This window comes from Rhinatrema bivittatum, chromosome 4 (genome assembly GCF_901001135.1).
Source record: "Rhinatrema bivittatum chromosome 4, aRhiBiv1.1, whole genome shotgun sequence".
Classification (NCBI taxonomy): domain Eukaryota; kingdom Metazoa; phylum Chordata; class Amphibia; order Gymnophiona; family Rhinatrematidae; genus Rhinatrema; species Rhinatrema bivittatum.
The window spans coordinates 24,872,098-24,889,841 of record NC_042618.1 but is presented as its reverse complement, the minus strand read 5'-3'; the positions used below and the strand labels follow the sequence as shown (position 1 = coordinate 24,889,841).

The following is a 17,744-nucleotide window of genomic DNA, read 5'->3' as shown; positions in this document are numbered from 1 at the left end:
GGGTGCTCCCAGAATCATCGTAACTTCTTACAGATACATGTAGAAACGAAGAAGCGCGTTGGTAAAAGGGGGTTTTGGGGGGGTCGGGAGGGTGGGGGAAGCGGGGGGATTGGGTTTAAAGGGTCGGGTGGGTTTAGGGGTTATTTTTGTGTGCCATTTTTCCTGCCCTCCCCCGAAACGATAAGAGAACCCCCACGATCAATATTGGGGGGTTTTCCTATCGTTTCGGGGGAGCCCCCGATTTCTGACGATTTTGAAAATATCGACGATATTTTCAATCGTCCGAAGCCCGATTCACATCCCTACTTCTTAATGTTTGGGTAATTGCCAGGTTCTTGTGACCTGGTTTGGCCTCTGTTGGAAACAGGATGCTGGGCTTGATGGACCCTTGGTCTGACCCAGCATGGCAATTTCTTATGTTCTTATGTTCTTATAACTCATATCAGGTAGAAAGCATTCAGATCACATAACATCTTCTCTGATTGACCTACATTGGCTATCCTTCCCTCAAAGAATTAAACTTAAACTTGGGATGAGTATTTACAAGCTCAGCAATGACGGTCCATGCCCCTGGGCAAATGCAATATTGAAATTTTATCAACCAGCCTGGTCCTTGCGTTCTTCACAGCGAGGCCTCTCAGAAGTTCTTTTGCCAAAATTCACACGCTTACACATCACACGTGATGGTTCGTTTTCTGTGGCCGGCCCGGAATTTTGGAACTCACTTCCTTAGAAATTCAATAATGTGATTCTGTCAAAACTTGTAAAACTCTTTTAAAAACCTTTTTGTTTAAACTTGGGTTATTTTTAACTTTGTTTTTTAATCTGATGTTCTTCATATTTTAGGAATCTATTTTTGTGTTCCTTTGTTATTATCATAATTGTTTTATCGTGTTATGCTATTATTTCTTCTGTTTATGTACCTTCTGTAAATCGCCTAGACCTTCATTGTGATAGGCAATGCATAAATTTAATTAAATGTAAATATAAATATTATCCTTCACCATAGAAAAATATTATTCAAACCCTGGTGTCTCCTCACTAACAGCAACACAAACACCCTCCACTACTAGAAACATTGTATAATACAAAATCCTGCAAAAAATATACACACAATCTACAGGAAACCTGCCAAACCATAATACCCTAATTGCCAGACTCAAACAGTAAGAACTCTCTCCTTAAAAAAGCAATACTGCAAATATTACACCCGGCCCTAAGACACCAGTACATTTCCTGTTAGGAAAACAGTACAAATCGTGCTGCTATAGATCCTTATACAGAAACCACAGGCTAGTAGAATACCTCATCTAAGTCACTCATGCAAAACATAGACAGATCCTTGCCAAATGCAGAATAAAGAGACCATAAAATAGAAATACAAATGTGCAGACAAAAACTGAACTGGAAACCGAAAGAAGCCAGACACTGTATGCAGCGCAAGAATGGAAAAACAGAAATATCACCTTTCCTCATAAAACAAACATATCAAGAAATATGAAACCAATCATAACAGTAAAACCATACTAATAAAAATAATAAATATTGCAAAACAACTGATGAATAGAATATCCAATGATTAAAAACTCACTTTTTTTTTAAATTTGCCAACCACCAACAAAATATTTCAAAACAGAAGACACAAACAATAATAATTAAAGCTAATAGTCTGAGATGTCTTGGATTAGTGAAGCATGTCATATGCATACATTCTATAACATATAAATATTCATTCTGTCACACACTCCAACCCTCTCTCTCACATACACACGCCCCCATTCTCACACAATCCTTTTCACACAAACACAATCTCTCTCTCACATTCCTTTTCTCATACATATACAAGTACTCCCCCTTTCTCACACATGTTCACACACACACACACCTTCTCATATACATACACCCTCCCTTTTTTTACACCTTTTTTCACAGATACACATACTATCTTTCACATTCATGCACCTTCTCACTGTTGCGCAGGAGGTGGACCCTTGGGCTGAGGTGGGATTGACGCTACCCATAGGGGAGGCCCTACGGTCCCCACCGTTGGCAGGCAGAGCTGACTGACTGACGGAGGCTGGCTGGGACTTCACCAATACCAGCCCTCGTTCCCCACGGGTTGAGGCTTTGGGTACTGGGGCCTGCTGGAGTTAGGTGGGCCTCCGTCCGAGGTCTTTGAGGAGATGATGAGGAGGTCAGCCAGGGGCCAGCAAAGGCAGGACTCGAGAGTCTGTACTGGACGAGGCGGAGTCCCAGAGACCCGGGTGCCAATAGGAACAAGAATCAGACAGGGGGTGGCCGAAGCCTGAAAGGCCAAATCCATGAATGAGGCTATAGAGATGTCATAAAACAAGCAGAAGTCAGGGCAGGAGGCAATCAAGGAGCAGTGGCAAGGCAAGGCTAAGGTCAAGTCCAGGAGCGTAGTCAGACAAAGCAGAGGTCAGGACGAGGAGATAATCAGGCACGTAGTCAGATGAAGCAGAGGTCAGGACTAGGAGAAGATCAATAGCGTGGTCAGGCAAAGCAGTGGTAGGGTCCAGGAGAAGATCAATGGCGTGATCAAGCAAAGCAGGGGTCGGGTCCAGGAGAAGATCAATGGTGAGGTCAGGCAAAGCAGTGTTCGAGTCCAGGGGAAGATCAGTCTGTAGTAACAGCTGAGTAGCACGAAGCACAGGAACCAGAGGAAGACGAAACCAGGAACAGGAACATGGAAGGAAAAGGAACCAGGAACATGAGGAAATCACCAAGGAGGCAATGAAGTACATGTGCAGCGTGAAGACCTGATGCAAAGGCGACTAACAGAAGCTGAGCCCAGCCTTATATACCGGAGCTTCAGTGATGTCATCATCCGGGGCCGTGGGATGGGTTCCTGCTGCGGCCCCTTTAAAAGGAACAGAGAGGCACGGTGTGGGACGGCAGCATCTCTCGGCGAACTACGCGGGGAGGCCCGCCACAGAGCACTGGAGTCAGCTGTAGAGACAGGAGCGCTGGGGACAGCCCATGAATGGAGACGGCGTCCCACAGCTGCAAGGGAAATGGAGCCAGATGCTGGAGCAGGCAGAAGAGGGTAAGAGGGCCTGGCCGCAAGCCTGCCGCGGCAGGCACATGTAGCACTCACTGTTAGGATCTGCTCCTCCAGAGGGGAGGAGCTAGCAATCTGTGAGGATCTACTCCTCCAGAGGGGAGGACTTAGCAATCTGTTATGGGTTGCTCCTCCAGAGGGGAGGAGTTAGCAATCTATTATAATCTCCATGCTGAGATAACACTCTGTTAGAGTTTGCACCTGTGGAAGGATGAGTTAATAATCCGCTATGGTTATGATGTCTAATGGGCGGAGACATCAGATGGGAGCTAGCACTCTGTAGGATCTGCTGCTGGATACTCCTGTTGGAGAAGGAGTTGGCAATCTGATAGAATCTGCTATGCTGATGGGAGAGGCACACAGATGAGAGTAGCAATCTGATATGCTCAGCTCCTGAAGTGGAAGGAGTGAGCACTCTATAGTAAATAGGTGAATCCTTGGGCCAATGGCAGATGACAGTGCCCCCAGGAGGATATCCTGAGAAGGACCACCAGCTAGGCTGGGGTATGGAGACAGACACAGATAGTTCTTTTATTAGACAGGTTAGTAGAACTACCATAGGTGGCAGTAGTGAGCTGATATGCCCGGCAGGGCTGAAGTCCCTCAGATACTGGAACTTCGATCCCAGGGTTGCTGAGCTGTTGGGAGACAATAGATAGTAGGGATGTGAATCGTTTTTTGACGATTTAAAATATCATCCGATATATTTTAAATCGTCAAAAAATCGTTAGGGCCACGATACAATACCAATTCCCCCGATTTATCGTTAAAAAATCGTAAATCGGGGGAAGGGGGAGGGCAGGAAAACCGGCACACTAAAACCCCCTAAAACCCCCCCCCGACCCTTTAAATTAAATCCCCCACCCTCCCGAACCCCCCCCCCCCAATGCTTTAAATTACCTGGGGATCCGGCGGTGGTCCAGAACGGCGGCGGTCCGGAACGGCCCCCTCAATAGAATCGTCATTCACCTCCTGCACTCGATCTCCTGCCGGCGCCATTTTCCGTACGAAAACGATTCGCGGCAAGAAATCGCTCCCGGAACCCCGCTGGACTCCCAGGAAACTTTTGGCCAGCTTGGGGGGGCCTCCTGACCCCCACAAGACTTGCCAAAAGTCCAGCGGGGGTCCGGAACGACCTCCTCCGTCGAATCGTTTTTGTCTATGGCCGCCGCAAAATGGCGGCGGCCATAGACAAAAACGGGGGTCCGGAACCCCCGCTGAACGACCTCCTGCAGTCGATCTCCTGCCGGCGCCATTTTCCGTACGGAAAACGATTCGCGGCAGGAAATCGCTCCCGGAACCCCGCTGGACCCCCAGGAACTTTTGGCCAGCTTGGGGGGGCCTCCTGACCCCCACAAGACTTGCCAAAAGTCCAGCGGGGATCCGGAAGGACCTCCTGCAGTCGAATCGTTTTGGTCTATGGCCGCCGCCATTTTGCAAAATGGCGCCGGCTGAAGACAACACGATTCAATTGAGGGGGCCGTTCCGGACCGCCGCCGTTCCGGACCACCGCTGGATCCCCAGGTAATTTAAAGCATTTGGGGGGGGGGGGGGTTCGGGAGGGTGGGGGATTTAATTTAAAGGGTCGGGGTGGGTTTTAGGGGGTTTTAGTGTGCCGGCTCACGATTTTAACGATTTTCACGATAGTTTACACACCCAAACGGCAACAATACGATTCCCTCCCCCTCCCAGCCGAAATCGATCGTTAAGACGATCGTGGACACGATTCACATCTCTAATAGATAGTGAGTAGACAGTGTATGCTGGATACATAGCCAGAAGAAGACAATCTCACTTAGATTCTTAAGAAGGCTCAGTAGCTGGAAAGAGTTAGGCCCTCGAGGAGCGAATACCTGGTTCCAGGGAAAGCTCTGAGAGAGTGGTGGCAACTCACGATTGTCCGTATCTGCGATAGCTTCTAGGCAGTAGAGAATCTTCAGAATCTTCAGGAACATGGGCGCTCGAGGAGCGAGTACCGGTTCCTATCTGTAATCTGAAATAGTAACTCACAATGTCTGTATCTGCGATCTCTTCCAGGTAATAGAGAATCTTCAGAGTGTTTAGGAACATGGGCCCTCGAGGAGTGAGTGCCGGTTCCTGTCTGCAATCTGAAATAAAGAAAAGAGAGCGAGGCCCCCGAGGAGCGGGTATCCCTGGTAAGTCCGAGGAGGCAGAGTAGCGTAGAGAGAAGTGGGTCCAGATGAATCCCCGCAATCAATCCTTGCTAACTCGAATTGTTAGCGAAAGTGAAGACCTTTAATGTTGGAAGCAGATGATGTCAATACAGGGGGACGCCCCTGAGGTTCGCGCCCTTGCTGCTACATGCTTCGGAGCGCGCGTGCGCGCCCTACGTCATCAGGAACATGGCGGATCCGCAGCGTCGAGCCGGCCCGGGGATGCCAGAGAGAAGCAGCATGGAAACGCCGCGGCAGCAAGCCATCCATCATGCTCGAAGGGAGTCGCCAAAGAGATAGAGAGGGGCGCAGGCGAAGAGCAGCCACAAGCGCAACACTCACAGACCCCTTTTCTCACACATGCAGTGTCTTTCACAAACTCCATTCACACATACATACAAATGCTCCTTCTCTCATACACACACATGCTCCCTCTCTCTCACACTCCTTTTCTCACCCACACATGCTCTCACACACCCTCTCAGTCACACATTCCATTGATCTCTCTCACACATACACACACACTGCATCTGTGAGACAAACACAGACACACTGCCTCACACATACATGCTGCATCTCCATCACACACACGCACATACACAGGCACATGCTCCCTCTTAAACACACACATGCCCTCACATACACATGCTCTCTCTATCTCAGACCCACACTGTTTCTCACACATATACACACAGACACACTCCCTCTCTCAAAGACCCACATGGTTTCTCACACACATGCTCCCAGTCTCACACACACATTTTTTCATACACACAGAAATATTCCAGGTGTCACATGATCCTCTCACTTACACACTTCTTTTATTATTCATACACACACACTCCCTCTCTCAAAGACCCACATGGTTTCTCACACACACGCTCCCAGTCTCACACACACGTTTTTTCATACACACAGAAATACTCCAGGTGTCACATCTCCCTCTCTCTTATACACTTCTTTTATTATTCATACACACACTCCCTCTCACATGCGGTCCCTTTCTTTCACACTACTTTTATTTCACACATGCTCCCTTTCTCATGCACTCCTTTTCTCACATACCTACTCCTTCTCTCCTTCACATACAATCCCTATCGCTCTCTCGTACACTCCTTTTCTCACACACACACACACACACACACACACATATATGCTCTCAAACAGTGACAGATTTAGGGTTTTTCCAACCCTAGGCACTGTTGGTGTTGTTGCTTCCTTCCCCCAATTAGGTCACACAACAGGAAGTAGAAGGTCTAATTCATAGCCCCAAAGTTTTCTGCAAGAGCTCATAGAAACATAGAAACATAGAAATGACGGCAGAAGAAGACCAAATGGCCCATCTAGTCTGCCCAGCAAGCTTCACACATATTTTCTCTCATACTTATCTGTTTCTCTTAGCTCTTGGTTCTATTTCCCTTCCACCCCCACCTTTAATGTAGAGAGCAGTGATGGAGGTGCATCCAAGTGAAATATCTAGCTTGATTAGTTTGGGGTAGTAGCCGCCGCAATAAGCAAGCTGCTCCCATGCTTATTTGTTTTACCCAGACTATGTTATTAGCCCTTATTGGTTGTTTTTCTTCTCCCCTGCCGTTGAAGCAGGGAGCTATGCTGGATATGCGTGACGTATAAGTCTTCTCCCATGCCGTTGAAGCAGAGAGCCATGCTGGATGTGCATCAAAAGTGAAGTATCAGGCACATTTGGTTTGGGGTAGTAACCGCCGTAACAAGCCAGCTACTCCCCGCTTTGTGAGTGCGAACCCTCTTTTCTTCTCCCCTGCCGTTGAAGCAGAGAGCTCTGCTGGATGTGTGAAGTATCAGTTTTTCTTCTCCCCTGCCGTTGAATCAGAGAACTATGCTGTATATGCATTGAAAGTGAAGTATCAGGCTTATTTGATTTGGGGTAGTAACCGCCGTAACAAGCCAGCTACTCCCCTCTTTGTGAGTGTGAATCCTTTTTTCCACATTTCCTCTTGCTGTTGAAGCTTAGAGCGATGTTGGAGTCAAGCCTGTGTATGTTTATTTAATAAGGGTATTGACTCCAAGCAGTAGCCATCATTCTGGCTCAGGTGTAAAACATTTCTTGGAAAACATTAGAACATTCTGAAGTATATTGGCAAACATTTCCATTTTATTTACTTATTTATTTGAATTATATTCTGCCTTTTGGCACTTCAAAGCAGATTACATTCAGGTACTGTAGATATTTCCTGGCCCCAGAGGGCTTACATTATGTTTTAAAAGCAATGTAATTTTCCCAACTTGCTTGTCTCTATATAAGTTATTTCTTTTTATTGGGTGAGAAAAAGAGATCTTGGACATCAGTAGAGGGAGGAGATCTCAGGGATGAGGATAGGGAGAAAAGCCCAGGGAGGAGGAGAAAAGTGAGGATAACCAGGAATGGGTTGAGAAGGTGCCAATCTCTCATTCTCTAGCCTGCAGTCTCTCTCTCACATAGCCCCCCTCCTGTCTCCAGGAAGAAGAATCTCTCTCTCTCTCATATACACCAGTATGCAGTCTCATTAGTTAAATTTAATAATTTCTTACACTGCCGGGGCAGCCTGCGCTATTGACCTCTCCTCTCTATTATCATCTTTGGGGGGGCTCGGAAACGGGCAGGGGAGGTCCTATCTGTACAAGCAGATTTCTGCTTTCCTTAACTTTTATTTTCAGTGTCCCCCCTGCCCACGTCAGGTCTCCCACGGAAAAATCACCCATAGGCTTGAACGTAAACGGAACCGCTCAGGCTGCCTCTTCAAGTCAAGAAACGTAAAGCAGAGGGAAATGCCTGTAAGCTGACTTTTCCGAGGGGATTCTTTCTTTCAGGCAGATACAGTAAAAGTCGCAGGAGAGCGGACGTGCGCACAGGCCACTCTCCTCTGCGTGCGATTTAGTATTCAAATGAGAGCCCGCGGTAAAAAGAGGCGCTAGGGACACTAGCGCGTCCCTAGCGCCTCCTTTTTGACAGGAGCGATGGCTGTCAGCGAGTTTGACAGCCGACGTTCAATTTTGCCAGCGTCAGTTCTCAAATTCGCTGACAGCCACGGGTTGGGAAACCGGACGCTGGCAAACTTGAGCGTCCGATTTTCAACCCACGAGCCGCAGGCTGATTTTACATGTATTTTTTTAAAATTTTAAAATATTTTTTTATTTTTGGGACCTCCGACTTAATATCGCCATGATATTAAGTTGGAGGGTGTACAGAAAAGCAGTTCTGTACACTTTTCCGGTGCCAGCAGAAATTAACGCCTACCTTTGGCTGCACATTTTACTTACTGAATCGCGCTGGAATAACTAATAGGGCCATCAATATTGCGGGCGCTATCAGTTTCGGGGGGGGGGGGGGGGGGGTTGGCTGCGCGATTTCGACTGAATAAGGGGTAAAGCTAGCACATCGAAAACGCGCGTCCAAATGCGGGTTAACAGTGCACTCCGCCAGAGCGCACTGTACTGTATCGGCCTGTTTATTAGGCTCGTGGGCTGGGGGACAGGTCACAGCAGCAGGACACTGCCCTGGGCTCCTGCCCCTGATCTTCATTGTTTGAAGGACGGGGTGAGGGGGTTGTGTCAGGAGAGAAAAACCCAACCAAACAGAGGTGGTTCCCCTTCTTTTTCTGCGTCCCCTCGGCGAACAACTCCTGTCGCAGTTATTGATCGGAAGGGGAACACAGAAAGCCACTCGGGGATGCAGCTCTAGAGCTCCGGTGTGGGGAGTAGAATGGGTAAGTTTGTTCCTTCATAAATGTTTTTTCCCTTCTCTGATCAGAGCATTAAACTGTCGAGTTCCTGTTGTAGCCGGGGTTGCTTAATGGAAATGCAATTGAAAATGGTGCTGACGGTGCTACCCGAGTGAATTCAAAGGCTGTACCTTGATGACAATACAAACCCACCCTGGCAGCCAAGTAGCAGGAAACCTTACAGCGAGGCGGGAAAGAAAAAAAGGCTTTGCATAGTCAGTTCTGATGAACAAACCTTGCTTTGCTTCTACCTGCCGTGCAATGCAACTCTGGAAAAGCAAATTAAGCCCAATATCAAGTCAGGAAACTTAATACAGAAGAACAGGTCATCTTTCAATTTCTAAACCATTTTACTAATATAAAATATCAATGTACCCTGTCTGAAAATGCTAAAAGTACCCGCGGACTTCCGGGTTTGCACACTTTTAGCCGAATTTTAAAGAGGCGGCTTTAAGTCTGTAGAAAACAGCGCCCGTACTGGCCATCTCGGCCGACCGTACCAATATCAGGTGCAAAGTAGGAGTCGGCTGGTCGCAGAGCGCGTGCTAAAATATTTATGCCATCTCTCAGCCGCTTACAGAGAGCGTGCTTTGCAGCTGCTAATTTCAGAAAGTGTCACAGCACATGGACGGTTTCCTTTTAAAACTGCCCCATGTACATCACGAAATATTCAAAAGTGTTTCTTCCCCCCCCCCCCTCCCTCAGAGATTTGGTATGTTCCATCCTGTTATTATACACCGATTTCTGTTGCTAAAGCAAACGGAGGGCACTCTCTGAAGGGGGGAAGGAGTTTTTATGTAATGAAATTATTGCATATAAATGAACTCTGCCAGTGGCAAAAATATCCAAGGGTGTAAAGTAGTACTTACAGTCTGTTCACAGAAAGATCTTCCGGCGTTCATGGGTCTCTAGTGCGCTCTGGTCTGTGTTTTATATTGGCGAATGTTTCCAATATTATGCAACTAGGAAAGGTTCAGTAACCAGGTCAATTGCACAGGGTTAATGGAAGACCCCGAGTAAACAGTGATGAAACTGGTTTAGACAGCGTGCATGTCCTGGAGGGGACTATTAATATGATAAGCCTGAGCCATTTGCCAAACTGTCTTTTTTTTTTTCTCAGTTTTTCCAAAGTGTGTAATTTTTTAATTTAAAGCAGAGCAAGATAAGTGCATGAAATCCCACCCCACGGTGCATGCCCTGCACGGGTGGGGTGATAGAAGTATGTATAAGCTCTTTGGGGTAGGAACCCTGACTCGCTCTTTTCTGTGCCCCTTTCCCCAGGGTGTGGATCTTTTGCCTTGGGGAAAGGGTTCCTTTTTGGTCCCAGTGCAGGGGTGGCTGACATCCTTTAGGTATTCCCTGAGAGAGGGTAAATCTCTGTGTGAGTGCTGCGTGCCCAAATACAGACGCTGGACACATTCGGTTAGTGTCCAAAATTAAATTTTTTATTGATAAAATAGTTGCAGATGGCACAATAAATATGTGTCCAGCACCACAGTATTTTCGCTCCTTGGTTACAATATTCACCTCTATCTTTGCAGGAATATTTGAAAGGGCAAGGGATCTTATTACCCTCCTGTGTTAGGTGATATGGAAGTCCAGGTGGGTAGGGCAGCCTTTAAGCTGTGCATGAAAACCCCTTCCACGAATGGTTAAAAATCCTATCTTTGCTATATTGTAATCTCTCGCCTCTCCACCGTGGCTGAATACTCTGGATTGGTGTCCTCTAGAATCTTTAAAGTCCTTTACTCATGATTAGCAGTTTCTTCCTCCCACTGGATTAATCTCAGTCTCTCACTCTCCTCTCCATCCCTTAGGGGAAGGATCCCTGGAAGCTCCACTGCAGGTAGGAAGGGGCAGCCAAGCAATCTTTCTCCTGGATGTCTAACTTAATACTTGTTCCCTCAAATGAAGGTCTTCCCTATGTCTGGGCGCCCCAGACACAGGGTTCCCCGTGCCCTGAATCCAGGAAAGGCCCAGGTGTCCAGTGAGGCTCCTACCACGAAAAGCTCAAAATCCCAAAAACAACACAGAGGGGTATCCAAACCAGCTAGGGAACAGGCTTGCAGGACCAACCTCGTGACCCTGGTCAGGATTCCCAGGCTGGGTTAGCCTGTTCCCTCCGACTGAGCCTAAAAATGCAACAAAATGTAAGCTGCTCCCTACCTCCCAAACTCACCAAAAATCTTGCACGACTGCCTCCAGACTTTCAGTATTGAGTCTAGGGTAGCAGCCATTCCCAGGCCCCTCAAAGGAAGGGACTGGAGTTTGAATGGTTCTCCCCCCGTCCACTAACCCCATCTAGCTGGCATTCCCAGGGCATACTGGGAACCGAAGAATGGCTCTCGATTACTTGTAGAATGTTGATCTGGTGCATTTTGTAAAAAAAATGTAAATAAAAGCGATTTGGAGGCACCTGTACACAGTGCAATTGATGGTCCATGCTGACTGCCTGGATTTACACTTCTCACCTAAGAAAATGTGTGTCTGCAAAGTATACAAATGTGGTAAATGACTACAATGCATGGATGTCTCTGCTTTTGTTAATAAAGGAAACACGTGAATATAAAAATGCACTAATCAAGTTTCCAGCATATGGTGAAATGAAAGGAGAAACTGGAAAGTAACTCCAGAGTGTGACTGTGAAGGTTTTAAAATCAGTTTAGCTTCTGATTTATTAACCTTTATCCCTGTAGACACAGAAATGGGAAAATAAAAACCCTTAATAAATCAGGTCCTTAGATTCCTATCAGATCAATATTCATGGCAAATGTTGGCATATTCAGCCCCTTATCTGGCCAAATTATAGCCGGATAAAAAAGGTCGTTCTGGGACGGGGGAGGGGGGTGAGATATCCGGAACACCTAGCCGAATGTCTGATGTGTCCCTAGCGAACTCTCGCAGAATGCATGGCTAGGAACCCGTGCGGATCGTATTCTTGCCACAGGTATCCCTGCCATCTGCCCAGGGACCTCTGTGTGAGGTACTGCCGTGGAGATTGTACGTAGCAGAAAAATAATTATCCCAAAGCACAAATCAAGGAAGCGATTTGTTTAAATCATGCCAAAGCAGTTCCATACGCTAATACATGAAGCAGATCATGACGTTAACATTTACATTCTTTCAAAACACAGCGGCATTTGTGGAAGATTTATTTTGCGGTAGATTCTTCGCTCCCAGAGTCACTGTGGTTTTTTCAAATTAAATAATTTAATAGCGGGTGAATCACCTAGTTTCCTTGAGCTCATTAATATCATAATATCTAATCAACCTGAACTTACCCTCCCCAATATTACATCCTCCCCCCACGTCTCATCTCCAACTGTCAGAGACCTTGGCATCGAACTTGACCAGCACCTCGATTTCAAAGCCCACATTAAATCCCTTCTTAAGGGAGGCTTTTACAAGCTTCACATCATGAAAAAGCTAAAACCACTGCTCCACACACAAGATTTCCGTCTAGTCTTGCAGACCACTATCCTTTCCAAAGTGGATTACTGCAATTCCCTCCTCCTTGGCCTTCCAGAGTCGACCATCAAACCCCTACAAATCCTGCAGAACGCCATGGCGAGAATCTTAATGAACACACGAAAAAGAGACCACATCACCCCCATACTGAAGGACCTTCACTGGTTACCCATTTCTTTCCGTATACAGTATAAAACCCTCACCATACTACACAACCTCCTCTACAAATCCAACCCCTGGCTCGAGGACTCACCCCACTTCCGCATAACCAACCGTCCTACCAGATCCTCCCACGCAGGAACCCTACATACCCCCTCCCTCAAAATCGCCCATCTCACCTCCACGAGAGAAAGGGCCTTTACCATAGCGGGCCCTTCACTCTGGAATACTCTCCCTACCTTTCTCCGCCTTGAACCCTGCCTGGCCACCTTCAAAAAAGGCATAAAAACGTGGCTTTTCAGAAAGGCCTACCCGGAAACCAACCAAACCTAAACATTTCCACATAATCTACCCCGAAACCATCCAAACTTATACATTCCCACATAATCCCCCCCCCCTCTCAGATTCCCAGCCTCCATCCCCCTCACCCCACCCGCCCTTTTTCCCCCCCCTCCTAAGGCTTTCCCTTTTTTCCCCCCCTCCTAAGGCTTTTCCCCCCCTCCCAAGGCTTTCCCTTTCGCCTCTCCTTTGCCCGCCCTCCCCTTATCTTCCTACAATTTTACAAAATTGTTCAATTTTGTCCGATATAATCAATCCTATGCCAATTGTCTCTAATGTAAATAGTCCTTTTTCTGTATATAAGTTCCTTTTATTTCTTATGTTAACGGTTGTTTTTATTCTCTCACTCAAGCTACCTATCTTTCCCTCTCTTCTTCCTGTCTCCCTTACCCCCCCCCCCCCCCCCCCCCCCTTTTCTGGCCTGCTCCCATCCCCGGCCCCCTGTTCATTGTAATTTCCTCCTTTAACTGAGTTACTTGTAAACCGGCGTGATGTGCCTCACGAACGTCGGTATATTAAAAGTTGTTAAATAAATAAATAAATAAATAAATAAATAAATTAAATAAATATGTATCGGGACACTTTCTAACGCTGACATACAAATCTGCTTTTTTTTTTTTTAATTTGTAAATTTTTCTTTATTGGCAACTTATAAGCAGAAATCATAACAGGTACAACAGGACTAATCATACATATCATAGTCAGTAGTAATGCTTTGTACAAATACCACAACAGAACCAAAATATGACTGTGCCAATAATATATGTTAATGCCAGTCCCATCCCTCCCTCCCACCCTCCCATCCCTGTACTAACACAATAGATTATAGTATAATAAAGTGGTAAATCATAGTGAAACAACCATACACGTGATGATATTAGCTGCATGATAATAATCAAAGGAGAACCTTGCAAAGTGTGAACAGAAAGTCGCATTACATTTCTGTAGGAGAGAGGGTTCCTGGATACGTCAGAATCCCAACTAGCAGCATCCGGAAGAGTCCAACTAAGAATTATGAAGTGGATAAGCATCGTTAATGGGCAGTGGTTGATAACCATTGTTCATAGCCCTCTCATACTTTAGTGAATTTAGGAACATTCTTATGTTTATGAGCCGTAATTTTCCCTAATGTATGCATATGTAAAACAAGTTTTTGTATATCCTGGATGGTAGGAATCTGAGGTTCTTTCCATAAACGAGCTAGAGCACACCTCGAGGCCGTCACTACATACTTAATAAAGGCATTGTGAAATTTCGAGTGGTCTGGAATGTCATTATTCAGCAACGCTTGAGAAGGTGAAAGGGATTCCGCCCTGCCAAATATGGAAGTCAGCCATTGTGAGACCGCCTGCCAAAAAGATTGTACTTTGGAACATTCCCACCACATGTGAAAAAATGTACCCAGACTTTGACATAATTTCCAACAGAGGCCTGATGTATGAGGTTGAATGTGGCGGAGACGAGCTGGTGTCAAATACCACCGATATAGCATTTTACAGCCGTTTTCTCTGTGATGAGAAGAGATAAGGCCCCTCCCCAAGTGATGAGTAAGCCGTTTCCAATCTTCCCCCGACCAATTTTCCTGAAGATCCCTTTCCCAAGCGACAATATGGGATGCCTGTATGGACAAAACACCTACTAGCATCCCATATATTTGTGAAATGTGCTTACCCTCTTTACCTGCATGCATACATATAGATTCAAACGAAGGATTTCCCAAGGTAAGCTCCTCTTTTATCCTGGGCTGGGAAATAAAATGCTTTATCTGTAAGAAAGAGAAGAAATCCCTTGGTTCAAGTTGATGGCGCTCGCGCAGCACAGGGAAAGAAGATATCCCCCCCAGGCTCCCATATATGTGAAAATCGAAATGTACCCCGCTCCTTCCATTTCTTAAAAACATGAGCATGAGCAGCATGACAGAATGAAAATCTGCTTATTTTTTTGTAACTGCAGATCATTTAAACGCTGCCGAACCTGTTCACGTTGCTGACATTTAAACCTGTTACTTTTCCAAAACACAGCAGCGCTTTCTGAAGTTTTATTCTGCGATATATTCTTTGTTTCCAGGGTTACTGCACTTTTAAAGTAAAGATAACAGCAAACAAACATTTTAAATTATTTTTAATTGGTGAATCACGTAGTTTTCTTAAGATCATTAATTCATTTGTATCGGTACATTTGATGATTCGGTCTGTGATATACTGTTGCATGTGCCGGCAGCGGCAGGCCTGTGGTCGGGCCCACTTACCCCCGTTTGCCTGCTCCAGCGCCTGGTTCTACCTCTCCTGCGGCCGTGGGCAGCCGCCTCCGTGCTCAGGGCTGCCTCCGTTGCTCCCAGCTCTTCCGCGGATGTCCCAGCTTCACGGCGGGCCTCCCCGCGTGGTCTGCGGGGAGACACCATCATCTTGTGCTATGTGTCTCCCTAGGCGCGCTTGTGCGCGCAACTGGTCTACCTTTAAAGGGGCCACGGCAGGAATCCACCCCGCGGCCCCAGATGATGACTTTACTGGGTCCCGGTATATAAGGCCAGGCCCAGTCAGTGCTTCCTGGCCTTGGCAACAGGTCTCCACGCTTGTCGTGTGCTTAGTTGCTTGTTCCTGGTTCCCAGTTTGTTCCTGCTTCATCTTTGTTCCTGATTCCTGGTCATTCCTCGCTCGTGGTACCCATTCCTGTTCCTGAGTTCCGTGTCTACCCTGCTTGTCTCGTTACTGACTGATACCTGGATTGACCTCTGCTTTGTCTGACTACGCTTCTGATTGATACTTGGCTTGACCTCTGCTTTGTCTGACTACGTTTCTACTTGACTCCTGGTTTGACCTTTGCTTCACCTGACCATCCTCTGCTTGTCTCCTGGTTTGACCCGAGTCCGTTTGCCACTTCCTCTCCTGCCGCCAGCCCTGATCACAGTCTGCTCTACCAAGCCTCTGCTGAATCTATTCTGGACTTGGCCTCTCAGGTTTCGGCCTGTTCTTACTCGGACGCCATCTGTCTTGCTCCCAGTTCCGCTTGGTGTCCGGGTCTCTGGGACTCTGCCTCGTCTGGACTTGTTCTCCAATCTCAGTCACTACTGCTGGCCCCTGGCTGACTCTCACATCACTTCTGGGAAGACCTCGGATGGAGGCCCACCTAAGACCAGCCGGCCCCGGTATCCAAGGGCTTAACCTGCAGGGAACGAGGGCTGGTATTGGCGACGCTCCAGCCGGCCTCCGTCAGTCAGCCAGCTCCGCCTGCCGATGGGAGGAACTGTAAAAGTGGCTGCAACATGATCTTTATAAGTTCAATGATATGTCATGTAGATTCCAAAGAGCCCTCAGTATCAAAGGTGCAAGAGAGGGCATTGGCTCCTCTGTTCTTTTCAGCGGGACGGTACTGCAACTCAAAATCAAGCCAAATAAAAAACAATCACCAGCAGGTTTGTTGGGGGTTCAGTCTTCTAGCTTGTGCTAGGTTCTCTACTTTTTTAAAATCCAGATAGATAGTTACTGGATGCTTAGCTCCCCCTAGCAGGTTTCGCCATTCTTCCAAGATTAGCTTGACTGTTAGTAACTTACCATTTCCAATACAATAATTTTTCTCTGCTTTAGAGAATTTTGTTGAAAATCAGGAGCAAGTCACCAAGGTTCCATCATGGTTTTGCTGGAGAAGGACAGTGCCTATCCCAAGGGTAGACACATCTACCTCCAAGATGAATGGCTTGCATGGATCCAGCTGGTGTTAGAATGGATCAAGGGTGAATTCCCTTTTGAGACACTCGAAGGCTTGAGTAGTGTCCGTAGTCCATTTCTTAGTATCCATGCCCATTTTAGTTAGGGATATGAAGGTAGCTCCCAAGGAGGAGTAATCATGGATAAATTGCCTATATTAATTAGCAAACCCCAGGAAGCAGTGTAATGCTTTGAGGCCCATGGGTCGGAACCATTCCAGAATAGCTTTTAATTTATCTGGGTCCATTTGGTGGCTTTGGCAAGAGATAATACATCTCAAGAAGGGTAATTTTTCCCGTTTGAAGGAACACTTCTGTAATTTGGTGTAGAGGTGGTGCTCTCAGAAGCACTGCAGGACTTTCTTTAGGTTTGCTGATGGAGTTACAAGATCTTAGATAAGGCAAGGATGTCATCTAAATACATGACTACGTGGGAATGGAGGAGGTTCTGAAATATTTTGTTCACCATGAACTGGAATACAGCAGGAGCATTACACAAGCCAAAGGTCATCACTAGATACTCGTAATGCCTGTCCCTGGTGTCTTCCACTCATCGCCCTGTCTGATCCGAATCAGGTTGTATGCACCCTGGAGATCAAGCTTGGTAAAGCATCTGAGCTACCTGCTACCACTCATGTCAAACAGCTCTGAGATGAATGATATCAGGAAGCAATTCTTTTTCGTGATAGCACTGAACCCTCGGTAATTGATACATGGGCAGAGGGAACGTCCTTCTTTCCCATAAAGAAAAACCCAGCTCCTTTCAGGAACGTAGACAAGCGAATGTTCACCCTCTCCAGATTTTCATGGATATACTGAGACATGGCTTCAGTCTCAGGGGCCAAAAATAGGAAGACCCTCCCTCCTGGGGGTATCTTGCCTGGGAGGGGGTCTAAGGGGCAATCATAGGTACAATGTGGTGAAAGAGTTTTGGCTTGTTTCTTGCTGAACATGATAGCATACGAGGAGTACTGTAGCTGCAGGCTATATAGCACAGGAACTGAGAGTCAGGCAAAGGGTGTTGCCAATTAGATCTGGGTTAAACAGCACACCTGGCAAGTAGTGGCCCATCTGGAGATCCC

General features: G+C 46.7%; 1 protein-coding gene across 2 annotated transcripts in view; it reads right to left on the bottom strand.

The window, feature by feature from the left end:
* Nucleotides 1–17,744, bottom strand: part of LOC115089681 (alpha-1-antitrypsin-like) — a 93,713-nt gene that overhangs the window by 73,448 nt on the left and 2,521 nt on the right. Inside the window, exon 1 of one of the 2 annotated variants that reach the window (XM_029597875.1) lies at nt 9,863–9,942. The exons of the other annotated variant lie outside the window; for it this stretch is intronic. The gene's annotated coding sequence lies outside the window, so the exon portion shown is untranslated. Of the gene's footprint in view, nt 1–9,862; nt 9,943–17,744 lie in introns of those variants that run through there. 2 annotated transcript variants of the gene reach the window in all.